The 26,704-nt window shown below is 41.9% G+C and overlaps 1 long non-coding RNA gene across 1 annotated transcript in view; it reads left to right on the top strand.

The window, feature by feature from the left end:
• The window catches only part of LOC137347713 (uncharacterized), a 30,911-nt gene extending 9,936 nt beyond the window's left edge, over nucleotides 1-20,975 (top strand). Inside the window, exons 2-3 of the long non-coding RNA XR_010969006.1 lie at nucleotides 15,137-15,448; nucleotides 20,362-20,975. This is a non-coding gene — a long non-coding RNA (uncharacterized lncRNA). The remainder of the gene's footprint in view (nucleotides 1-15,136; nucleotides 15,449-20,361) is intronic.
• The last annotated feature ends 5,729 nt before the right edge of the window (nucleotides 20,976-26,704 follow it).

The following is a 26,704-nucleotide window of genomic DNA, read 5'->3' as shown; positions in this document are numbered from 1 at the left end:
CTACATCCCAGAATACTAAAGGAAGTGGCCCTGGAAATAATGGATGCATTGGTCGTCATCTTTCAAAATATCTATAGACTCTGGAGCAGTTCCTACAGATTGGAGGGTGGCAAATGTAACTCCACTATTTAAAAAAGGAGGAAGAGAAAAAACAGGGAATTGCTGACCAGTTAGCCATACATCAGTAGTGGGGAAAATGCTAGAGTCTGTTATGAAGGATGTAATAGCAGAATACCTGGACAGCATAAATGGGATTGGACAAAGTCAGCATGGATTTACGAAAGGGAAATCATGCTTAACAAATCTACTGGAGTTTTTTGAAGATGTAACTAGTAGAATAGATAAGGGAGAGCCAGTGGATGTGGTGTATTTGGATTTTCAGAAGGCTTTTGATAAGGTCCCACATAAGAGGTTAGTGTGCAAAATTAAAGCATATGGGATTAGGGGTAATATACTGGCATGGATTGAGAATTGGTTGACAGACAGAAAACAGAGAGTAGGAATAAACAGGTCTTTTTCCGGGTGGCAGGCAGTGACTAGTGGGGTACCGCAGGGATCAGTGCTTGGGCCCCAGTTATTCACAATATATATTAATGACTTGGGTGAGCAAACTAAATGAAACATTTCCAAGTTTGCAGACGACACAAAGCTGGGGGGGGTGGTGGTGGGGGGCGGAATGTGAGCAGTGAGGAGGATGCAAAGAGGCTCCAATGTGATTTGGACAAGTTGGGTGAGTGGGCAAATGCATGGCAGATGCAATATAATGTGGATAAATGTGAGGTTATCCACTTTGGTTGTGAAAACAGGCAGATTATTATCTGAAATGGTGAGAGATTGGGAAAGGGGGAGGTGCAACGAGACCTGGGTGTCCTTTTCACCAGTCACTGAAAGCAAGGATTTAGGTGCAGCAAGCAGTTAGGAGGCAAATAATATATTGGCCTTCATTGCAAGAAGATTTGAGTACAGGAGCAAGGATGTCTTACTGCAGTTATACAGGACCTTGGTGAGACCACATCTGGAGTATTGTGTGCAGTTTTAGTCTCCTTATCTGAGGAAGGATGTTCTTGCCATGGAGGGAGTGCAAAGAAGATTTACTAGGTTGATTCCTGGGATGGCAGGATTGACGTGTGAGGAGAGATTGGGTTGACGAGGCCCATATTCACTAGAATTTAGAAGAATGAGAGGGGATCTCATAGAAACCTATAAAATTCTAACAGGCTAGATGCAGGGAGAATGTTCCTGATGGTTGGGGAGTCCAGAACCAGGGTTCACAGTCTCAGGATACAGGGTATGCCATTTAGAACCGAGATGAGGAGCAATTTCTTCACTCAGAGGGTGGTAAACCTGTGGAATTCTCTACTGCAGAAGGCAGTGGAGGCCAAGTCATTAAATATATTCAAGAAGGAGATAGATATATTTCTTAATGCCAAAGGGATCAAGGGATATAGGGAGAAAGCAGGAACAGGGTACTGAATTCGACGATCAGCCATGATCTTTTTTGAATGGCGGAGCAGGCCCGAAGGGCCAAATGACCTACTCCTGCTCCTATTTTCTATGTTGCTAGGAGTGCCCCAATTGCTACATGTGTGCACTTGATGATGCCCTGTAAATGTGGGAAGCCAGCCAGAGACACGATTGTTGCACACTAACAAATACTGAGCAAATTCTACTTGTTCAGTATGTCAAAGTATTTTATAGGAATTATATATTGTAGTTCAAATATAAACAACGATATCTGATAAAATATAATTACAGCCAACACTTAATTCTAAGTCAACTCAATCATTTAGCATTAAATTCTCACTTTGCTGCTTAATTTACAGTATTGGACAATTCATTTGTTTAGTGCACAAATGAACTTTGAATTGTCAGAAGCAGACTGTATTTCATTTCCTCTAATCCCAGGAAACATTCTGCACCAATGCACCATTATATAAATTGTTCATTTGAGCAGCCTGAGCCATCAATCTGCTTTCACAAAGACAAATAAAAGCATTTTTGTGCACTCCATATGATGAATCAATTGATATTTTCATTCTAATTTTAATATCTTAATCCACGTTTAAAAACCACTTCCTGGTAGTTATGCCAGGATCATCATTTGTCATGAATTTTGTCTGATTGACAGTCATACAGACCTGATCCCAGGCTTTGTGAACAGCATTATCTACCTGTTCCTGAGGCTATCTTGGCTTGGCCATTCATAGCACAGAAAGCTATCAATCAATCAAATCTGTCATGTTTTGTCAGAAGCCAAAATTAGCTATGAACTCCACTTGATGAAGGAGATAACCAGCCAGTGGCCTGAAGTTGCCCAATGATGTTGAGCACTACAATTGGAAAGCAAAGGACTAGCCAAACTATTCATAACTGCATGATCAATTGATTTATAAACAGATGAAAATGAAGGACAGGAAAAGGCCATCTGATCGGAACATAGGAATAGGAATAGGCAATTCGGCCCTTCGATCCGGCTCCGCCATTCGATAAGATCATGACCGATCTGATTGTAATCTCAACTCCACTTTCCTGTCTGCCCCCCATAACCCTTGACTCCCTTGTTGATCAAATATCTAATTAACTCAGCCTTGAATAAATTCAATGACCCAGCCTCCATTGTTTTCTGGGGAAGGGAATTCCACAGACTAACGATCCTCTGAGAGAAAACATTTCTCCTCATCTCCATCTTAAAAGGGAGACCTCTCATTTTTAAACTGTGTCCCCTAGTTCCAGTCTCCCTTATGAGGAAACATCTTCCTGGTATCCACCCTATCAAGTCCCCTCAGGATCTTATATGTTTCAATAAGATCACCTCTCATTCTTCTAAACTCCAAAAGGTAAAGACCCATCCTGTTCAACTTTTCTTCATAAGTCCTTGATCCCAGGAATCATTCGAGTGAACCTTCTCTGAAATGCTTCTAATGCAATTATATCCTTTTTCAAATCAGGAGACCATAACTGTACACAGTACTCCAGATGTGGTCTCACCAAGGCCCGATAAAGCTGCAGTAAAACTTCCCTACTTTTATATTACATTCCCCTTGCAACAAACACCAACATTCCATTTGCCTTCCAAATGACTTACTATACTTGCATACTAACTTTTTGTGATTCATGTACCAGGACACCCAGATCCCTCTGTACCACCGCGTTCTGCAATCTCGCTCCATTTAAATAGTATACTGTTTTTCTATTCTTCCTGCCAAAGTGGACAAGTTCACATTTTCCCATATTATACTCCATCTGCCAAATTTTTGCCCACTCACTTAACCTATCTATATCCCCTTTTGACTCTTTACCTCCTCTTGACAACTTACTTTCCTGGTATCATTGGCAAATTTAGCTACCATATATACGGTGCCTTCATCCAAGTAATTGATATAGATTGTAAATAGTTGAGGCCCCAGCACCGATCCCTGTGGTACTCCACTATTTACAGCTTGCCAATCCGAAAAAGACCCATCTATTCTTACTCTCTACTTCCTGTTAGATAACCAATCCATTATCCATGCTAATATGTTACCCCATACACTCTTACTTTGTGTAGTAACCTTTGATGTGACACCTTATGAAATGCCTTTTGGAAATCCAAGTACACCACATCTACAGGCTCCCCTTTATCCAACTTGCTTGTTACTTCCTCAAAGAACTCAAATGAATTAGTTAAACACAATTTCCCTTTCACAAAATCATGTTGACTCTGCCTGATCCCATTATGATTTTCTAAGTATCCTGCAATAACCTGCTTAATAATGGGTTCTAGAAATTTCCCTATGACAGTTTCCTGCTTTCTGTCTCCCTCCTTTCTTGAATAAAGGTGTTACATTTGCGATTTTCCCATCTGCTGGTACCCTTCCAGAAGCTAAGGAATTTTGGAAGATTATAACCAATGCCTCTACTATCTCTGCAGTAATTTCTTTAAGACCCTAGGATGCAAGCCATCAGGTCCTGGGGACTTGGCAGCCTTTAGGTCCAATCATTTTCCCAGTACCTTTTCCCTGGTGATGGTGATTGTTCTAGGTTCCTCCCTCTTTCTTGCCTGTTGATTTTCAAGTATCTTTGGGAAGTATTCTAAGTCTTCTACACTGAAGACAGACACAAAATACCTGTTCAGCGCTTCCACTATTTTCTTGTTTTCCATTATTAATTCCCAAGATTCACTCTCTAGAGGACCAATACTCACTTTAGTTACTCTTTTTCTTTTTAAATACTTGTAGAAACTCTTACTATCTGTTTTTATATTTCTAGCTAGCTTTCTCTCATAATCTAATTTCTCGCTCTTTATTTTTTTTTAGTCATCCTTTGCTAAAATCTGTCCAATCTTCTGACTTGCCACTAATCTTCACAGAATTGTATAGTGTTTCAATTTGATACAATCCTTACCTTCCTTATTTAGCCATGGATCTATCAAGCCTGTCCCATACTGTCATTGTGCAACTTATGCACACCATGATCCTTATTCACATTGTCCCCCCTAGGTCCACTTGCCTGCCACCTCCACCCAGGCCCCCCAAAAAACAATTAGGCAGCCTCCTGAGAGAGGTAAGTACAATCAGGAAAAATCCCTATAGCAATTTAGGAAGAAAATGCTTCAAAATCCTCTCTAACCTCTGATGACGATCAAATAAGTTCTAGGAGACCATGGTGACTGAGAGACCTTATATCCATAGTTATGTGAGTCACATACAGGAATGCAGCCAGCTCCTTTTTGAATGCTTGCAGCAAATCCACATTCACTGCATGAAGCAGCAACTTGTTCCTTAGATTGACAACTCCCTGTGAGAAGACATAAGGCCTGCCACTTATGAACTCCATGACAATAGCACATAATTGGTGAACATCAGGAAGGAAGCAAAGAACATTTCTGCTGGAGAAATTTCCAGTTCCAGGCTTGCCATATTCCAATCCCCCATAAGGAAAAATGGGCTGTCATAAAAGCATCCTGTGATGCAGTTCAGTGCTATCCCTGCAGTCTTAAGGTCTTCTGGTGCTCATGCTGCTTTGGAAGAGTAGACTTGCATCCATAATGGCCATCCTTGAAAACCTTTGCCCGGATAGGGTTAGCTACACACATTCAACTTCTGCTAGAAGTCTGCTTTGGTCAATGCCTGGTCTACGTTTATATCTGATTCCATAGACCTTTCAGTTACTTTGGGCTGAATTTTACCAGCCCCATGGCGATGGGCTGGGTGGTGGGAGGGGTGGTAATATGGCAGGAGAAGGCATTGGGACAGGAGCCTGATGTCTTCCCACCGCCATGGCATATTACCAGCAGCACGAACCTCAGGGATATAACTGCCCACTGAGTAGCCTATTGAGCCACTCAAGTGCCCAATTAAGGGCCACTTCCACCCCGCAGGCATTTTGCTCTTGTCGGGAGGACTGGCCACTGAGTGGGGAGGCCAGCAGGTAAGCATGTATCATCACATTATCTGCCCTTATCTCCAGCCCAAGTCTCAAAGTAAACCTTTTTGAGTTCCTGGTACTAGCTAATAGCATCAAGTGATCTCAAGACTTGCAAGAACAGTTTCCTCATCTTTAACACAGTTGTTTCCACATGACAGTCAGGAGGAGCTTATCGAACCCAGCCTTCCATCAGAACTCATATGTGTGGAACTATTTTCAAACTGTTGCTTATCTTCTAGCAGGAGTTTCAGAACCACCTCATGAGGATCTCTTGGTACCTGCTATTTGCCTAATACTCAACTAGAGGCTATCCTCCATAGACACCAGATAAGTGCTGTCTTTTTGAGTTTGAACTGACCCCAGGGTGATGTATCTGTTGATAAAAGATCAGAACTAAGTTAACCCCCTTCATCATGGCACTCAGTAATCCAACAAGGTGTGTCGGCAAGGCTCCACTGTTACTGACTGGCCAACAATTCTGGCTTGCTAATGGAACCTGGAGGAGAGTTGACATTCTTTCAACTCGGGTTCAGATAACCATGCAAGCCAATGCCTGAGCAGGATGAGCAGTGGGAAACATACTAATTTCTGTGCTGTTAGGGTGTGCTATTTTAACTGATTAAACTCAAGCAGAACTGTGCAATTTCTGGCTGTTTCCAACCTACACCTAAATTCTGAGGACTAAAGTATTTTTGTGTTCTTGTAGGAGGAAAGTATGTGCACCATATTGGGCAAATGAAATCTCTACCAACATGGAAATTCTCAGAAGCCTATATTGGAGATTCTTTAACATGGAGATTGGTTTCTGTGTGTCTCAAGAACAAGAATCAACTTAAAACTGGCATTCCACTTATTTTGTGGAATGAGTGTCACTGAGTATAGAAGATCCCTGATATTCTAAATTCTCCCCATTTGTGCTGTGGTGTGGATCATGGCACTGACAGCAATATTGAAGCAAATCATTTGCATAAAAGTTGCAATTGGAAATACTGGGTTGAAACTTAACCTCCCCCACAAAACCAGTGGATTGGGGTCGGGTGAGATTTTTTTTTTATCTGTTAAGGGATGCGGACATCGCTGGCAAGGCCAGCATTTATTGCCCATCCCTAATTGCCCTTGAGAAACTGAGTGGCTTGTAGGCCATTTTAGAGGGTATTTAAGAGTCAACTAATGGAATGTATCAACAACTGAGATGTTAAAACTTCAATAATCTCAAACCCAATCCCAACTCACTTCCAACCTTCCAATGATGTCTGTTCAACATTATTGACATATAGTTTGTGGAGCTTCGTACTCCTTTTGTTGGCAGGGTAGTGGTGGGATGATACTTCCACCTGCCCACATGACCCTGAAACTAACCTGTTCCAATTTCCTGGTCTGCCCCTCATTACTTATGTAAGAGAGGATGGCAGCAGTAAAACCATTGCCTATTGGCTTATCACTATTGGGATGTAGATAGATTGGCTGGTGCATCAAATTTATGTTTAAAATGTTGCAGCAAGTCCAGTTTTTCTTTTGATATCTTCTTCACAATTACGGTGCTCTATCGCTTACCCACCAAGGTATACAAATGTTTTCACAAGAAATGCTGGAAATACTCAGCAGGTCTGGCAGCATCTGTGGAGAGAGAAGCAGAGTTAACGTTTCAGGTGAGTGACCCTTCATCAGAACTGACTTCAGAAGGGTCACTGACCTGAAACGTTAACTCTGTTTCTCTCTCCACAGATGCTGCCAGACCTGCTGAGTATTCCCAGCATTTCTTGTTTTTATTTCAGATTTCCAGCATCTGCAGTATTTTGCTTTTATACAAATGTTTTCGTTTGTTTAACTGCACCCCCTTCAACTATAATCTTTCTAATGCTGCACAAATGACATGACCTTCATATTCATGTGTATTGTTAATGCATAATTCAAATTTTCAACTCTCTATTTATACCTTATCAGTTAGTCTCTGAAAATCTATTTTAGATATTGCTATAAGGTCAATGTCATTAGCAGATTTGAGATTATTTAAAAGCTTGCCACATAAGGAAACTTGTCTAATATCATCTTTTAGTGCAAGATTCAGTACTGCTTCCATTACTAGATTAAATAAATTAGGCTATAGTGTGCATCATTGTCTCACCTCAATTGTTGATATATTCTATTACTTTCCTATCCATTCTAACAGTACTCAAGGATTTGTTATCAATGTTTTCTATCAGTCTGACAAGTTTCTCCAGAATACCACACATCCTCAAGACATGTCACATGTCTTCTTGCAATACTCTGTCAAAGGCCTGCTTAAAGTCTCTGAAGTTGTTGAACAATGGATACTGTGTTCTATAAATTTCTTTGAAATCTCTCTTAGCACAAACAGTTGGGTCTATTGTACTTTGTCCTGCTCCAAAACCAACAGTACCACATCTACGCATTTTCACTTTCTCCCTACAGTGTCTTCGTAAATAGTTTTCTGGGTTCACTCAATAAGCTCTTCTTTGGCCTCCTTATCTCGAGAGACAATGGGTAAGCGCCTGGAGGTGGTCAGTGGTGTGTGGAGCAGCGCCTGGAGTGGCTATAAAGGCTCAATAAGCTGATTTCTTTGTAATTGCTGCATTCGCTCTGAAGATTGGTATTATGATTGCCTTTTCCCAATCTTTAGGTAATTGTTGTAAAACTCACAAATTTTGCGTAACAGGCTTTGAGTCATTTTCAGAGTACATTCCTAACCTGACTCAACATCAGTGCAGTTATATTACCAATACCAGGAGTCTAGCTCTTTTTCAAACTATCAATAGCAATAGATCTTTACTTCATCTTCCAATAAATCCAACATCAACACCACTCCACTTATGACTCATCTACCATGCTTTGTACATGGTATAGATCTTCAAAATATTCTTTCCACACTTACTCTTTGCCTGTCTATCCTCAACTATCTAACCATTTTGTTATTTCACTGTAAGATTGTAAGATTCCAAAAGGGGAAATTTACCCACCAAAAAAAGGTTGGGTTTAGGTCAGCTCGGCTGTGAAAATGTTAAAACTCTCAAATGAAAACAACCTGCCTCAAACCTGCCCTCTTTCGGTTTTGCCAAAGGCAGAACGGGGCAGGCAACCAACTTGCTTCCAGGGGGTGGGTTGGTCATTTAAGTATTATAATGAGGCTGCATGTCTCAGATTTTGACCCGGACCCACAGAATTTCTTGGATCTTGGGAAAACCAACAGCTAAAGGGAGACAAGGACTTCTGCCTTTCGAGAACTTGTGGGCCAGGAGGACCTGGATGTTTCCTCCCAGTTCACCATGCTTACCTGCTTCCCTCTTCTAGGATTGACAACTCTGACCCCCATGATCACCGATGACCACCCTGCCCCACAGGATGGGACTCTGCTCCAGGATTAAACCCCCCCAGCACCCCTCAGGATAGGATGTCTTCCTCTGAACCCGCCCAGAATGGGAACCAAGATTGGAGCCTCCCACAATATCCAGACCAAACGCAACACCCGCCCTCCCACATGCTACCAGAAACTCAACTAGAGACTTCTTACCAGCCTCCTCCTCCTCCATTCTGTGCTCAATAGGGAGCTAAGGTTTCCGAGTGGGGAACCTCCAGGAAAAAAAAGATGGATGCTGTGCAGTCAAAACTTCACAACATACGGGAAACCTGGAGCTCTGGATTCCCTGACCACAACTCCTTCCCCCAATACCAAAGTACCCCCACCCCGTCCCCCCAGTCCGCTCAAAAACTCACCCAGTCAAGACCAGAGCCCAAAATGCTCTTGTGAGGCACTAACATATCATCATCATCCATTCATCAGTAGTGATCTTCTGTGTGATTAAGAAACTAGCCTATTAGTAGACATAAAAGCAAAATACGGCAGATGCTGGAAATCTGAAATAAAAACAGAAAGTGCTGGAAATACTCAGCAGGTCTGGCAGCATCTGTGGAGAGAGAAACAGAGTTAACGTTTCAGGTCTGCTTTTCTCTGCCTGACCTGATGAGTATTTCCAGCACTTTCTATTAGTAGACATGTTGCTATGACAAAATATAGACACCAATTTGTAAAAATGACTAAGTTGAAAGCATTACAATATCAAATGATAGTGTAATCTATTTTGTAATAAACTTCAATAAATCCTGAAAAAGGGAGAATGATTTATATCAGAGAACTTCAGTGTAGCAAAAATGTGGCAAGAAGCTTCATCAAACACAACCTTAATGATATTAACCACATCAAACAGGTATTGTAAGAACAGAGTTACTGTTGAGCTCATAATTGATGGCGAAACACGATAGCTCAAAGCTGAAGATGCACTGATGTGAAATTACTATTTATTGACAATTCTTTTATCACATGAGATTTTGAAAGCTTGATTACTATTATTCTATTACAAATAAGAGAAAGAAAGAATTGCATTTATATAGCATCTTTTGTCCCAGTGCTGGACAGGAGCAGCAGAATTTCAGAGCCTGAAGGCAGCCTGTAGAGCCTAGCACCAGTGGAAGGGACAGGAAAGTGGGATGCTGTTGCAAGCCTCTGAGTCCTACAGACTGATTGGGACCTAAAAATAATATGCTTCGCTCAATTCTTGGAGCTGTGCAAGGAATCCTGCAGATGGGACAGACCACAGCACCATGTTTTCTGGGCATTTCTGTGTTAGGTCATCAAGCAGGCGCAGGGCAAGCTCAACTCTCTGCATTCGTGCTGAAAATTCCCAGAAATCCTGGGGCAGTGTTAAAGGGGCAGAAGCTCGTGAAGTTACTGTTTCCAAGGTGAAAGGACCTGGAAAAGGAACCCTCTTATGTTTTTAGACAGGATTAGACCTGCCCAAGACAGACAAGCCAAGACAAGATGAATCAAGGAAGCTGAATAACTGCCAATTAGGAGGCAAAGCTGAGGGACAAGAATGTCATGCACAACAAGTCATGGAGAGAACAGCATTGACTCAAAGGGCTGAATCTTCCAGACTCTGCGAATTTTTGGGCATCAGGACCATTTTTTGGGTCCTGAACCTGTTTGCTGCAGCAACGGGAGTTCAGGTGCAATCTTATGGAAGGTGGTCAATTAAGAACATGCCTCCGGGATTGTAGTCCAATTGGGAAAAGTGGGCTGGCTGAGAAGGCGGGAGGTCCAATCAGGACTCAGGATTTGAGGGAGGCCAGCAACCTTCACTGTGGCTGCAATGGGAGTGCAGCTACAGTTACTGGGATATAAGAGGGAGCATTGAGAGGAAAAGCAAGGAAAGGTTAGGATGGTGGGTGATTTGGAAGGAAGGGAGGTTGAAGGTGCCGTATGGCTTTTCTTTGACCCGATCACTCCCAGTGGAAGCAGTCTCCGTACGAGACTGATGCAATGGTAGACGTGTACATGGGAGTGATCGCTGTCATTCCATTTTCGGCAAGTCGTAGAGTCATAGTGTCATTTACAGGGCAGAAGGAGTTCATTCGACCCATTGAGTCCATGCCGGCTCTCCATGGAGCTAAGTAAAGGACAGATTATAAGAAATAGGAGCAGGAGTAGGCCATTTGGCCCCTCGATCTTGCTTCGCCATTCAGTCAGATCATGGCTAGTCTGATTGTGGCCTTAACTCCACTTTCCTGCCTGCCCCCCTCCAAAACCCTTCATTCCCTTGATCTGTCTAACTAAGCCTTGAATATATTCAATGACCCAGCCTCCACTGCTGTCTGCTATAGAGAATTCCAAAGATTAACAACCCTCTGAGAGAAGAATTTCCTTCACATCTCTGTCTAAAAAGGGTAACCCTTATTTTGAAATTGTGCCCCTTAGTTCTAGATTCCCCAATTAGGCGAAGCATCCTCTCAGCATCTACCCTGTCAAGCCACTCACAATCTTACATGTTTCAATAAGATCACCTCTCGTTCTTCTAAACTCCAATGAGTCTCGGCCCAACCTGCTCAACCTTTCCTCATAAGACAACCTCTTCATCTCAAGAATCAGCCAAGTGAACCTTCTCTAAACTGCTTCAATGCAATATATCCCACCCTAAGTAAGGAGATAAAAACTGTATGCATTACTCTAGATGTGGTCTCACCAATGCTCTGTACAATTGTAGGAAGACTTCCCTACTTTTTTATTCCATCCCCCTTACAATAAATATCAACATTCTATTTGCCTTCCTAATTGCTAAGTTTTTGTCTATATGTACAAGGACACCCAGATTCCTCTGTACCACAGCAATCTGCAGTCTCTCTCTATTTAAATAATAGTGAGCTTTTTTATTCTTCCTGCCAAAGTAGACAATCTCACATTTTCCCATGTTATACTCGATCTGCCAAATTTTTGCCCACTCACTTAAGCTATCTATGTCTCTTTGCAGCTCCTTTGTGTCCACCTCACAATTTGCTTTCTTACCTATCTTTCTATCATCTGCAAATTTTGATACAATACACGATGTCCCTTCATCCAAGTCATTAATATGTGAGGCCCAAGCACTGATCACTACAGTTTGCCAATCTGAAAATGCCCCATTTATCCTGACTTTCTGTTTCTTGTTAATTAGCCAATCCTCTGTCCATGCTAATATATTATCCCAAACACCATGAGCTCTTATCTTGTGTAGTAACCTTTTATGTGGCACCTTATCGAATACCTTTTGGAAATCCAATCACACAACAATTACGGGTTCCCTTTTATCCACCCTGTTTATGACATCCTCAAATTTATCAAATATGATTTCCATTTCATAAATCCTTGTTGACTCTGCCGGATTGCATTATGATTTTCTAAATGTCCTGCTATTACTTCCTTAATAATGGATTCTAGCATTTTCCCAGTGAAAGATGTTAGGCTAACTGGCCTATAGTTTTTTGCTTTCTCTCTCCCTCCTTTCTTGAATCGAGGTGTTAGATTTGTGATTTTCCAATCCATTGGGACCTTTCCAGAATCTAAGGAATTTTGGAAGATTACAACCAATGCATCCATTATCTCTGCAGCCACTTCTTTTAAGAGCCAGGGGACTTTGTCAGCTTTTAGTCCCATTAGTTTTCCGAGTACTTTGTTCTAGTGATAGTGATTGTTTTAAGTTCCTCCCTCCTTTTTGCCTCCTGATTTTCTATTATTCTTGGGATGCTTTTTGTGTCTTGCATTGTAAAGACAGATACAAAATACTTGTTCAAAGTCTCTGCCATTTCCTTGTTTCCCATTATTAATTCCCCAGTTCCATCCTCTAAGGGACCAACGCTTACTTTAGCTACTGTCTTCCTTTTTATATATTTGTAGAAGCTTTTACTATCTGTTTTTATATTTGTTGCTAGTAAATATCAAGTGGCTCGGACCTCCCACTATGCACTCGCCTCCTTTGAACTGCCACACATCAGGGGTCTCGGTCGCCTCTGGGAAGATTGGAAGGTCCAGTGAAAAATCACCATTAATAACCTCCTCAATTACCTTAATTGGCTTCCCACCACTGCTGGGTGAGTTGCTGTCACTGCTGTGAAGCCACCTCCAGTAAAAGTGCAAAGGTGCAGGAATACCTGGGGGAGCCAGCCTGAAGCATTTTTCACAATTTTCCTGGACTCCTGCCTCTAAACCCACTTCCAAGGTGCTGGGAAAATTCCCCCAAAGTAACCAAAATGATAATTTAAAGTACCCTAATAGTCATAGATTACTTCCTGATTATGTAACCTATTGATTTTGAACTTAACAAAACATAATAATTACTAAACTTGAGACTGTTGGCACACATTCAGAACTGTCCATCATTGATAGCAATTAATTTTGTATCTTGTTGATTTATGATAAGTAATCCAAAGGTAACATTAATTCAAAGCAGAAGTTTCAGGTTGGTTGGTTAATTAACTTACCCCAAATCTTCTTTTTGGATGGTTGCGCAGGCCCAAGTTTAAATGTAATGTTTTTACCACTCCTGTATGTGCTTTACATAAATTGTAGGTGGATAACCAGTAAGTTCTGTTGGCTGCTGTTTTTCAGACATCTGGTAAGGCACAACATTGCACACAGGCACACTTTAACTGATTGGGGCAGGGCTGGGGTGGAGTCAAGATCAGAAACCCTGGCTGTTTTATCTTCGTCTTAAGAAGGTGAACTGAGAACAGCTATAGTTCCTGGTGAAAACAGCTGGCTCACCACAGATCAGGGCACAAACCTATAACTTTGTTGGTGTATATGGTTTACTATTACAGCACATAGCCCTCACAAGTGATCAGTGAGGCCTGTGTACACCGTTTATAACACAGATATCTTATCATGGCTATACACTTAGAGGAATTCATGAACTGAACACAATGATGGACTTTTTTGAGAAAATGTGTTCATTCCTGACAGGGAACTATGCATCTCATAGTTAAAGTTACTTGAATATGGGGGAAACCACTTTTGGGCATATAAATGTGTAAACTGTCTATATTTATCATGGTGCCATAAGAAGAATGTTTTCTGCCTTTTATGATTGCAATTTATTGCTACAGATTATTCAAGACAGCCAATGATGAATTAGATGAAAATTTAATTTACCACTTTAACAATCAAAATTTATCACTTGACCTTTGTTAGGTTTGCCTTAGTTTCCACAAGTAGTAGATGTCACAAATGATGGACAAATGTTTTAGGAAAGAGCAGTTCAAAGGTTAGGGTTGACCCACATTGTTAACCCATAGTCATGGGATTTCTACTCAGCATTCAACTGGACTTGCAGGCTAAAGGTTAAGTGTATGAGGTCATTAATGGGTCTCCTACAAAATAAACGGTATCATTTAGTTGCCATATTGACTGGGCTAATAAAATAGCCAAATAAATAAATATAAGATTTCCTATATTACCTGGGATACTGAAGCATTCGAATTGTTTAATGAGCCAAAAAGGCTATGTGACTCGGATACAATCCAAAAACAGAGTACAAGTTTTCCTTGCATTAGTATAAAACAATTTAGGATACATTCACCATATATTTGTAGCATCAGTATGAAGTCGTTTGGCTTTGCATTAATGCTGCAGTTATAATGTAAATTCAGCCTGAATCCGAAGTCAGAGCCTGACCTGTAACCAGAGCAGGCGCTAACCAATTCCTATCCAAAATAGCAGTCAGTGTTCTACCCCGATTTCCTTATTAAAGTGGGCTTATCTCCTGAAGCAAGCAGACACTTTGAAAACCCAGAGTAGATCTTTTTAAAAATAATGCCAATCACATTGCCAGTTACCAATCCTGTTTAGCAATGTTAAAGTGAGTCGAAGGAAATGCAAATTGACCACTCATTTCCATCTTGCACCTCATCTCTCTCAGTCTAACTTACAAAGGAAGTAATTTTGACTTTGGTTGATAGTGAATGGTGTCACAACGGACAATTAACTTTGTGTTCACAATGTTTTGCTGATTTCACAATGGTAGATGAGTTTTGATTATATTGGTAAATTGATGTTGTGGGTAACAGATTATATTCAAGTTCGAGAAACTTGAGCACATAATTTAGGCTGAAACCTCAGTGCAGTGCTGGGAGAATTTTTCAAAGCTGGCTCACCATTTGTCAGTTGAGATCTTAAACTGACATCCTGGCTGCTCTCTCAGGTCAAGGTAAAAGATTCTATATACAAATGTATAAACTGTCTATATTTATCACGGTGCCATAAGAAGAATATAGGATTAGGGGAGTTTTGACCAACATTTATTTCTCAACCAACACCTCTAAAAAAAGTCAATGGGCATGAAAGTTGGGAGAGATGTATTACAGGTGGCTGAATTTAATATGTCTGTTTTTACAATATTTCCCAAAGATAAAATTACATGACTTGAAGTCCAATGGCAAGAAAAGCCCAGGAAACTGGGAGCTGCTAGGCCACTGGTTCTCACAGTGTCATCTACAAATAACACCTGCGAAGACTCAGGAGGTAAATCTTGGGAAGTCAGAAAATAGCAAAGGATGATGGGGGATGCATTTTAAGGGCACACAGTGGACACAAACAACTTTCACTGATTTTCTTCACTCCGAAAAGAAATCCTACGCCATTTTATACAATGCTATTGCACTGAAAACAGTAAGGAAATTCACCCCCAAAGGCTCAAAAGAAAGGATGGGAGTTCTTCAGGTCAGTAGTTCTTTATTATATTTTTAGGTATTACACTAGTTGACAAGCTGATTAACAAGCTGTCTGGTAAAGATACTGACATTAAGGTTGTAAAATGGTGGATCAATTTGTAATAGGTACAGCCAGTTGAAAACTGGCTTTATCTTATTTATAATACCACATAGACTATTAAGAGGAAAGCAGATAGGAAATTAAGTAAAATAATTAACTTATTCTCTTTCCTTTGTTGAGACTTGATCAAAACAGAAAAAAAGGAATGTTAGGAATAATGCATTGATTCTACTTATGACTTTGTAGCTATCTGTCAGTTCATTGTAGCTTTCACCATAAAAAACTTAAGATGCAATTTCAGATAAAAACTGTGTAGGTGACTCACAGACGCAATTCTGCATTAATGGCAGCCACAACTACATAAAGATCAAATCACTTCAAAATGCAAGGAATTAAGCATATTTCATCGAAACTGGATGACTGATTTATTATTTGGAATTATTCCCATAAAACTCATCCATAAAGTGCATCCACCTAAAATTGAATGCAATAACTGAGAATACAAGCAAGCAATGTTTCCAATTCTTTACATGCATTGGAATATAATTGAGTACAAACACTTGCATACTATGTCTGTTCAGAATATTTATTTTCAAGAAATTCAGTTGATTGTGGTAAAACAGATCATCGCTTGTAGTGTTGCTCACCATGAATCAGAGGCTGTGTCATTTCATAAGGACAGCTGCTTCATACCATTTTATTTATAATGCAGTAATATGCTGCTGAGTGAAGCTATGTGAAACCTAACCCATTCCTTTAAGGCCACAAGTCTAACTGTTGTAAATAGGAACATCATAAAGTCATTTGGAGGCTAATTGCTCCATGTACATCTTGAGGTCAAATATTTACTGTTCTTGTAGAGTTTTCTTTGAAATCAACAAGAAATGGTTAGGGCACCATTTGACTTTGAGAGGATTGTGGGAGGTGTGCAGCGAAATTAGTTGGAAATCATCCCCGCTCCAGAAATGAGGCCCAGGTTATTTTAACTCCTCATTTAAATCCTGTCAACTGATCTCCCACCCATTCTGGGCGGAACTTTGGCAGGAGGTGGTGGGTTATCGGATGTTCCCCTAGGCCATATGCTGACACCAGGTCGTTGCTGGAATTGGCTTCTGGTGAAGCTGGTTAAATCTGAAACACTCAGCTCCTGGCAGCTCCAGGGCAGGTAAGTATGCTGGGTGATCTTAACTGTCCACCTGTCTGATTTCCAGTGGGCTGGTAGGGTTAAAATCACATCCTATCTTCCTTTCTCTCATTTTCCTTTAAGTGTGGCTCAAAAATGTTCATATCTGACAAAATTTGACAACAGAAGTGCAACGGATAACCTTCTTCAATAAAGGGAACTCTTGGTCTATGATTCCAGCCCACCTCTGCCTAAATTGACATGATAAATTCTAGGTAATGAAAACCCTCTAGAGTGTTACATGTCAGTAATACATTGTGGCATTAAGATGACATCATAGGTTCGAGCCCATGTTTCTAATAATGGAACTTGCCCATTATCAATAGTTACTGGAAAATCATAGGGATGGATTTTACCAGCCTTCTGGAGATGCTCTGGGAAGCAGGAAGCCTTGTAAAATGGCAGAGGAAGGGGAGCCCAATATCTGCCCACCACCATGCGTTATTACCAGTGGCAGGAACATCAGAGGCGCAGCAGCCCGCTAGGCGGCCAATTGAGTTAATTAAGTGGCCTATTATCGGCCGCTTCCTGCCCCACCAGCATTTTACGGGCATCAGGAGGGGCCACTGCCGCATGGGGAGACAGCCAAGTAAACTCTAGCAGCCTCCCGGCAGGAACCCAGTGGCGGTGAAGGGGGGGGGGGCGTGGGGGGAGCCTCCTTTATGGCTGTTCCATGGCCCCAGAGGGGGTCCCTGGCAGCAATGGCTGACTCCATGGCTATGGCACCACCGCTGGAATTTGCACCCTTCATGGGGCTTGCCAGCCTGGCCCTGGCAAGGTAAATAAAAAAGTGATTTTGCCTTTGAGGGTTCCCCATCATGGAGGCACCCTCTTCTTCTTCCTGCAGCCTCAGCAGTGACCACCTCTATCAGTGGCACTGCTGAGGCTGCCTTGCTGCTGGCCTTCTGATTGGGAAGGCAGCTCTGGGAGTTGGGCTGCCATCCAATTGCAGTAACAGCCTCTTAATTGGCTGCCCAGGGTCCCGCTACCGGCCCACGTGGGATTGGGTCCTGCTTTCGGGACCAACGGCGGGACTTTTTAAAATTCATTCTTGGGATGTGGACATCACTGGCTAGGCCAGCATTTATTGCCCATCCCTAATTGAGAAGGTGGTGGTGAGCTGCCTTCTTGAACCGCTGCAGTCATTGGGGTGTAAGTACATCCACAGTGCTGTTAGGGAGGGAGTTCCAGGATTTTGACCCAGCGACAGTGAAGAAACAATGAAAATCCAGCATATAGATGCCTGCAATATTTATATACATGCTGTTGCCTTCTGGTTGAGAAAATCTACCCCTTTTAACAATGAGAACAATGCTTGAGAAGTTTAGTAGTTTTATCAACCCCGTGTGGGGAGAATTTTCTCTGATTGCTCTTTGTCAACAGCATCACTTTCTTTTAGAATGCTTTAAGAAGTTTTCTAGAAATATTAACTGTATGACATCTTCCCACTAGGTTTATAATAAATGAATAGAGAAAACATTTCAAAGACATAAGGCTATTTTGGTGCAAACTCCACAATTACGCTGACTGTATTATTCTGTATAAGCGCTAGAGGTTTTGCAATTTATTGGTCCAGATTTAGCTGTAACAGGGGATTTAGAAATGCCCTTACTGGTTTAGGTTTAAAATTTTTGGTGCAGTAAGTTGCTACATAATGGCACAGTGAGGGAAGCAAGCCATCTGGGGCAGCTGTGGCTCAGCAAGCTTGCCTCTGAATCACAGGTTCTGGCTTCAAATCCCACTCCAGGGCTTGAGCACAAAAATCAGTACTGCACTGTCGGAGGTACTGTCTTTCAGATGAGGCATTAAACTGATGCCCCATCTGCTCCTGCTCGGGTGGTTATAAAAGATCTAACGGCACTATTTCGAAGAAGAGCAGGGGAGAGCTGGTGACCTGGAGAGATTAAATTGGCGGCCCATCAACTTGCTTAATGTGGACTACAAAATTCTGTCCAAGGTCATCGCCGATCAGGTCAAGTCTACTCTGGAGTTGGTGCTTCACCCCGATCAGACCTGTACTGTGCCCAGCTGGAAGATCTCAGGTAGCCTCGCACTACTCAGGGATACGATCGCCTATGTACGGGACAGGGTGTCGGACACCTGCCTCATCAGCTTGGTCCAGGAGAAGGCTTTTGAAAGGATATTGCACAACTACATGATGGATATGCTCTCCAAAATGGAGTTTGGGGAGGGAATCCGCAATTGGATCCAACTGCTCTACACAAACATCATTAGCGCAGTTTCAATCAATGGGTGGGAATCGAAAAGTTTTCTGATCAAATCTGGAGTCAGGTAGGACTGTCGTCTCTCCCCTGTCTTGTTTTCTGCTTCGAACCCTCTGCTGAGTTCATCAGGAAGGACGCATGCATAAGTGAGATGACAATCCCAGGCAGTGGAGGTGTGCAGGCGAAAGCCTCCCTGTGCATGAACAACTTCGCCGTCTTCTGCTTGGATCTGCCGTCTGTTCAAAGGCTGATGAACATCTGCAACCAGTTCAAACTGGCCTCGGGAGCCAAAGTAAATCACGGCAAGAACGAGGCCATGTTCTTTGGGAACTGGGCTTACCAGTCCTTTGTTTCATTCACCTCCGGTCAGACTACCTGAAGGTGCTGGGGATATGGTTCGGAGGGGCCGGGGCAGGTGCCAAAAACTGGAAGGAGCATATAGCCATGGTAAAACAGAAACTGGGCATGTGGGAGCGAACCCAGGTAAGAACCCAGCCATCAGGTGCGAGGCACTCACAGTGTTGCTGTACGTCAAGGTCATGGAGCAAAGGCAAACAATATTTCTAATATTTGCTAGTTCCGAACCTTTGTTCCATGACCTTTTGGTCAGCTATGTGGCCTTGTCCAAACTACACCTTCTCCTTTGTTATCTATTGCCCCACCCCCTCCTCACTTGCTTATAACCTTTGACATTTCTAATATTTGCTAGTTCCGAAAAAGGGTCACTGACCCGAAACGTTAACTCTGCTTCTCTTTCCACAGATGCTGCCAGACCTGCTGTGTGGTTCCAGCATTTTTCGTTTTTATTTCAGATTTCCAGCATCCGCAGTATTTTGCTTTTATTACACATAATGAGTACATTTATCAGTGCTCACTAAGGAAATGGTTGCTGACAAAATATCAATAGATGCAGAGCGAGTAGAGGCATTGGATAGGATAAAAATTGAGATGGGAAGGTACTAAAAAGGTTGGCTATGCTTAGGGTAGATAAATCACCTGGTCCTGATGGCTTGCATCCCAGGTTAAAGGAAGTGGCGATGGAGATAGCAATAGGGCTTTCCATGATCTTCCAATCTTCCCTGGATATGGGGAAGTGCCAGAGGATTAGAGAGTGGCAAATGTGACCCCCTTATTCAAGAAAGGGTAGAAGGACAGTCCTAGCAACTACAGGCCAGTAATTTTAACATCAGTGGTGGGTAATGTTTTAGAAACTATAATCAGGGAAAATATCAATGGACACTTAGAGATATTCGAGTTAATTAAGGGGAGCCAGCATGGATATGTAAAAGGCAGATCATGCTTGACTAATCTAATTAAATTTTTTGATGAAGGAGCAGAGAAGGTTGATGAAGGGAATGCAGTGGATGTTGTTTATTTGGATTTTAAGAAAGCACTTGATAAGGTACTGTTATGATCCTGTTATTTTTTTTTAATGCTGTGTGTCTTTAAGCCAGAAAAGGATCAGTACTGCTTTAAGAACAAACAAGCCTCACAAATTACCAAGAAGATGCATTTTGGTTGCCATTGGATACAACCATACGGCAAGGGAATCAACCAGCTTTAAAGAATGCATCCTGGTTACCCGGCAACAGCTTTTCGGAGATCAAGGACAAAATATACAATGTTGCGATTAACTGTTTGAAACAAGCTATAAAAACTGGCTTTTGACAGACACAGACATGCAGACTGTCTGCCAGCATATACTGAAGGAAATAAGAGAGCTCTCCATCTGTCTGTTTAAACCCTATTTATTATACTCTCAGAATTCTGAAAAGTCAAGCCAGATTAATTTCTTGAAAGAAAATAACCAATTACTTTAACTGCTGAACTGTAATTGCTGGTCATCATTGGACCACCAAGGAATTGAAGCTTCAAATTTTGGACATTTTTTACTTCCCATCAGACGGCTGCAAGGACTTCAAGCAACCTTGGACTGTTCCACATTGGAAGATTCCATTTCGGCAGGAGCGTAAATCTGCACAGACTTTATTGAATTTACTTTTTAAAAAAATGTTGTTTATATCTTAGTAGTGTTTAAGAATTTAGTTTTTCTAATTAAACAGTTAATTTGTTGACCTAAAGACACCTAATTTGGTTCACCTCACTTGGGGGTTAATAGATGGTTCAATTTGGCTGTGGATTTCTGTAATTTGGAAAGTTTAAAGTGATATGTTAGCTGATCTGTAGAAGGATGGGACTGAATCGACAGTGTATTTCTCCCACCGCAATCAGAATCATATATTTTGATTGGGGGCTTTGTCTTGAGCAGTCGGTTGTAACATATTATACAATGTACAATATTAATTGGGGGCTTGCTCGAGATTGAATCATATTTAATTCGGTGGCTCGCACCTGGGATCAGAATCAGACTAATTTGAAGGGCTCACATTTGGAATCATATTAATTACTCATCTCAGGGATAACATATTTAAATTGGGGTCTTGCGTTTGACATCATATTTAATTGCTCTCACATCCGGGATCATAGCAATTGGAAACTCAATTGTTGGGATCTAAATCTAACCCCAATTACAAAGAAATAAAAGAACCAGGTCTCTTGCAGAATAAGGTACAGTCGTTACCATTGTAATGGTATTAGTGGTTGCAGTAGAGATTTTGGGAAAGCAGGAACAAATTAAAAGAATTGGCAGTGAAATTGGGGTTGGAATTGAAATCAAGTGCCAAAAAAACGAGATAATTGACATAATAGCCGAACATCTGGAATTAGTAGAAGAAGACGATGATGGTGAAGATGAAGGGGAATATGAGGAACAGGAAAGGGAATACGAGAGACAAGAAAGTAGTAGGCCCAAGAGTGATGCAGTGATGTTGGATAGGATTCAGTTAGAAATGAAAAAAAATTGGGGTGGAAAAAGAATTAAGAAAACTTGAACAAGAGAAAACAACATCAATGGCATTGGAATGACTGAAGCTTGAATTCCAGAAAAAGGAAATGGAGAAATCAAGGGAATTTAAGTTAAAAGAGATGGAACGAAGACAAAAGGGTCATCTTGAATCCAGGGAAAATCTGGGTGAGGAAGAATCTAAATCCAGATCAGGACTCAGCAAGAAATTGCTTAAATTTATATAGGCTCTACCTAAGTTCAAGGAAAGGATCGTAAAGGCATTTTTCATTTCTTTTGAAAAAACAGCCAAACAGATGAAATGGCCGAAAGAAAGCTGGACACTGCTTATGCAAGGCAGGCTGGTAGGCAGAGCTCATAAACTTTATGCCATGCTTACTGAAGAGGCTTCTGCAGATTATGAGATGGCAAAAAAGGCTACTCTCACTGTGTATGAGTTAGTCCCTGAAGCTTACCATCAGAGGTTTAGGAACTTATGGAGATTGGCTGGGCAGACATACTTAGAATTTGAGAGGGTGATGCAAATTAATTTTGACCATTGGATACGGGCATTAAAGATAGAAACCACATATGAAGACCTTCAAGAATTGATTCTCTTAGAAGAGTTTAAAAACTCCATTCTTTCAGTAGTGAGAACTCATATAGATAACCTGAAAGTTTTGAAAGCTAGGCAAGCAGCAGGAATTGCTGACAATTTTGAGCTTGTGAATAAGCCAAGCTACTTTGTCCTTCACCCCCATAAACCCGAGAAGGATAGGGACAAGAAGGAACAGCTGGGAATGCCCCAGGATCACCTCCTCGGGCCAGAAAGGAAGGTGCTGAGGGTAGAAGTGAGGTTCGCAAGCCAAAGTGTTATCGTGAGGATTCGAATACAGAAGCAGGGATGTCTTGCTGCAATTATACAGGGCCTTGGTGAGGTCACACCTGGAATATTGTGTGCAGTTTTGGTCTCCTTATCTGAGGAAGGATGTTCTTGTGATAAAGGGAGTGCAGTGAAAGTTTACCAGACTGATTCCTGGGATGGCGGGTCTGATGTATGAGAAGAGATTGAGTCGGTTAGGATTATATTCACTGGAGTTCAGAAGAGTGATGGGGGATCTCATAGAAATCTATAAAACTCTAACAGGACTTGACAGGGTAGATGCAGGAAGAATGTTCCCAATGGTGAGGGAGTCCAGAACCAGGGGTCATAGTCTAAGTAAATGGGGTAAATCTTTCAGGACTGAGATGAGGAGAAATTTCTTCACCCAGGGAGTGGTGAGCCTGTGGAATTCGCTACCACACAAAGCAATTGAGGCCAAAACATTGTATGTTTTCAAGCACGAGTTAGATATAGCTCTTGGGTCTAAAGGGATCAAAGGATTTGGGGCAAAAGCGGGAACAGGTTACTGAGCTGGATGATCAGCCATGATCATAATGAATGGCAGAGCAGGCTCAAAGGGCCGAATGGCCTACTCCTGCTGCTATTTTCTATGTTTCTATGTTTTTATTGCAACAAAACGGTTCATCTTTGTTCAAAGTGCTGGAAATTGCGAGGTAAACCCATAGGACTTGTCGGGATATGCAAAGTTAGTGCAGAGGAAAAGGCTCTGACTGAGAATATAGCAGACCAGGCTATAGATTTAACGACAGCTGTGAAACCTGATACGAAAACAAAAAGGAGTGTAGAGGTTAAGAATAAAATACCTGAAAGTTATAATGAATTTCTGTCAAAGGGGAGAGAAACTACATATCCTGTAAGTGAGGCAGGAAAACCTATCATTATATTCAGGGATACAGGAGCAACATGGGAAAGGCTTCCACTGCTACATCCAAGAAAGTGTGGGAAAATGGCGCACTGACACAGAACACAAAAGTCCGAGTGTATCAAGCCTGTGTCCTCAGTACCTTGCTCTACGGCAGCAAGGCCTGGACAACGTATGTCAGCCAATTGCGACGTCTCAATTCATTCCATCTTCGCTGTACCGGAGAATCCTTGGCATCAGGTGGCAGGACCGCATCTCCAACACAGTAGTCCTCGAGGCGGCCAACATCCCCAGCTTATACACACTACTGAGTCAACGGCACTTGAGATGGCTTGGCCATGTGAGCCGCATGGAAGATGCCAGGATCCCCAAAGACACATTGTACAGCGAGCTCGACATTGGTATCAGACCCACCGGCCGTCCATGTCTCCGCTTTAAAGACGTCTGCAAACGCAACATGAAGTCCTGTGACATTGATCACAAGTCGTGGGAATCAGCTGCCAGCGATCGCCAGAGCTGGCGGGCAGCCATAAAGGTGGGGGTAAAGTGTGGCGAGTCGAAGAGATTTAGCAGTTGGCAGGAAAAAAGACAGAAGCGCAAGGAGAGAGCCAACTGTGTAACAGCCCCGACAACCAATTTTTTCTGCAGCACCTGTGGAAGAGTCTGTCACTCTAGTATTGGCCTTTATAGCCACTCCAGGCGCTGCTCCACAAACCACTGACCACCTCCAGGCGCTTACCCATTGTCTCTCGAGACAAGGAGGCCAAAGAAGAAGAAGAAGACAGGAGCAACCCAAATGCTCCTGCTGGGGAAAGATATAAAGTTTCCACCAGAGAGCGCCTTGAATGCTAAAGTTTTAGTTAATGGAATTGGTAGGGAGTATATACCTGTACCTTTGTATAAAGTATGCCTAGAGAGCGACTTAATATCTGGGACAGTATCTGTAGGAGTTGTCCACAGTTTGCCAGTAGAGGTAATTGATCTACTCCTAGGAAATGATTTGGCAGGATCATAAGTATCAGCTTCTCCTGTAGTTACAGAGGAACCGAGTGAAATTAAGGAAATGGAGCAATTACAGGAACAAAACAGGGTCCATTGTCGGAGGTAAAAGGGACACCACAAATATATAGCCAAATATCTGAAACTTTATTTGGGGATTTAGATAATCCAAATGAGACGTTTAGCAGATCGTCTATCATTGCAGCACAGCAAGCTGATCCAGAGATATACCGAATAGCACAGACGGCTCTAACAGAAACTGAGGCAAAAGGAGTTCCATAAGGTTATTATATGGCAAACGGGGTTTTGAGGAGCAAATGGAGACTGCCTCATTGACATGCCGACGAAGACTGGTCTGTTTTTGAACAGATAATGGTACCACCTAAATATCGACAAGGATTATTAAGGTTAGCACACAACATTACTGTTGCAAGACATAGGGGAATTCGGAAGACCAAATCACACATAAGCCAATATTATTACTGGCCAGGTCTTACAAAGGACGTGAGACAATTTTATGGGACATGCCATACCTGTCAAATGGTGGGAATACTACAACCTACCATAAAACCAGGGGATGAAGTATTAATGTTGTTACCGTTACAGGGAGAACCATTGAAAGCACGGTTCAGTGGCCCATATAGAGTGATCAAAAGAGTGGGTAAGGTAGGTTACTCAATTGACACCCCTGATCGCTGGAAGAAGAACTGATTGTGTCACATTAATACGCTCAAACAATATTACCACAGGGAGGAGGATAAGCCAGTACAGGTATGTCAGGTAATCGGGACTGTTGAGAAAAAAAAGGATAGCGAGGATGAGGCAGAAACAGGCCTCGAAAATTCTCAGATTGAACCTCCAACTGTCAGATTAGTTAATGGCTAGGAAAATTAGACAATATTCTTTTGCACTTAGAGGCAAAACATTGTGAAGACCTAACCAGGGCTTCCACAACGTTTCAAAAAGTTTGTAGGGATAAGCCGGGATGTACAACCTTAGTCACACATGATGTGGGTATAGGGGGAACCGTTCCTTTAAAACAACATCCTTACCACTTAGGTCCAGACAGACAGACAGACCCAAGTGGAAGCAGAGGTACAATGCATGCTGAAGGGCAGCTTAGTTGAACCTAGTCAGGACAGCTAGAATTCGCAGATGGTCTTGATGTCTAAACCTGGTGGGTCTTCTCAAACTTGCATAGACTCTGGAAAAGTAACTGCAGTAAAGAAGCCAGACTCCTACCCAAATTCTCATTTAAAGGACTGTATGGACATGTGTCTCAAAGAGACAGATGTGATGGAGGGATACTGCCAAATTCCTTTGACACCCCAAGATAAGAAAAAGTCAGCTTCTGTTCCACCGGACAGGGTTTTCTAGTGTCAAGTGACGCCACATAGGTTAAGGAGTATTCGAGAAACTTCTCAGAGAATAGTAAACCCAGTAGTGGTCAGTGCTCCGAGCTGTGCAGTTCACCTGGCTGAGGTGATGGGCAATAGGGACACTTGAAAGGAAAACAGCAAACAACTGGAAGACCATGCTTGGAAATTTGAAATGGATTAATTGGGATAACCTTTTGAAATTTTAAAGCCAAATATGTTCTGGTGAAACTTATTCCTGTAGTCCTAATATTTTTGAAAAGCGTATATCTGTAAATGTGGGGAAAATGTGTTAGCGTTTTTCTCAATTTGTATTTTTTACACATTGTAATGAAATACATTCCAGGAATGGTGTTTCATTCTACAGGGGCAGAGGTGTTATGATCCTTTTTTTTAATGTGGTGTGTCTTTAAGCCAGAAAAGGATCAGTACTGCTTTATGAACAAGCAAGCCTCACGAATTACCAAGAAGATGCATTTTCGTTGCCGTTGGATACAACCATACGGAAAGGGAAGCAACCAGCTTTAAAGAATGCATCCTGGTTACCTGGCAACAGCCATTCAGGGACCAAGGACAAAATATACAATGTTGCGATTAACTGTTTGAAACCAGCTAAAAATAACTGGGATGTACAACATTAGCCACACATGATGTGGGTATAGGGGGAACCGTTCCTTTAAAATAACATCCTTGCCACTTAGGTCCAGTCAGACAGGCCCAGGTGGAAGCAGAGATATAATGCATGCTGACAGACACAGACACACAGACTGCCAGCATATACTGAAGGAAATAAGCGAGAGCTCTCCCTTTGTCT

This window comes from Heterodontus francisci, chromosome 1 (genome assembly GCF_036365525.1).
Source record: "Heterodontus francisci isolate sHetFra1 chromosome 1, sHetFra1.hap1, whole genome shotgun sequence".
Lineage (NCBI taxonomy): Eukaryota > Metazoa > Chordata > Chondrichthyes > Heterodontiformes > Heterodontidae > Heterodontus > Heterodontus francisci.
The sequence above is the reverse complement of the archived record's forward strand: the minus strand, read 5'-3'. Positions and strand labels throughout refer to the sequence as shown.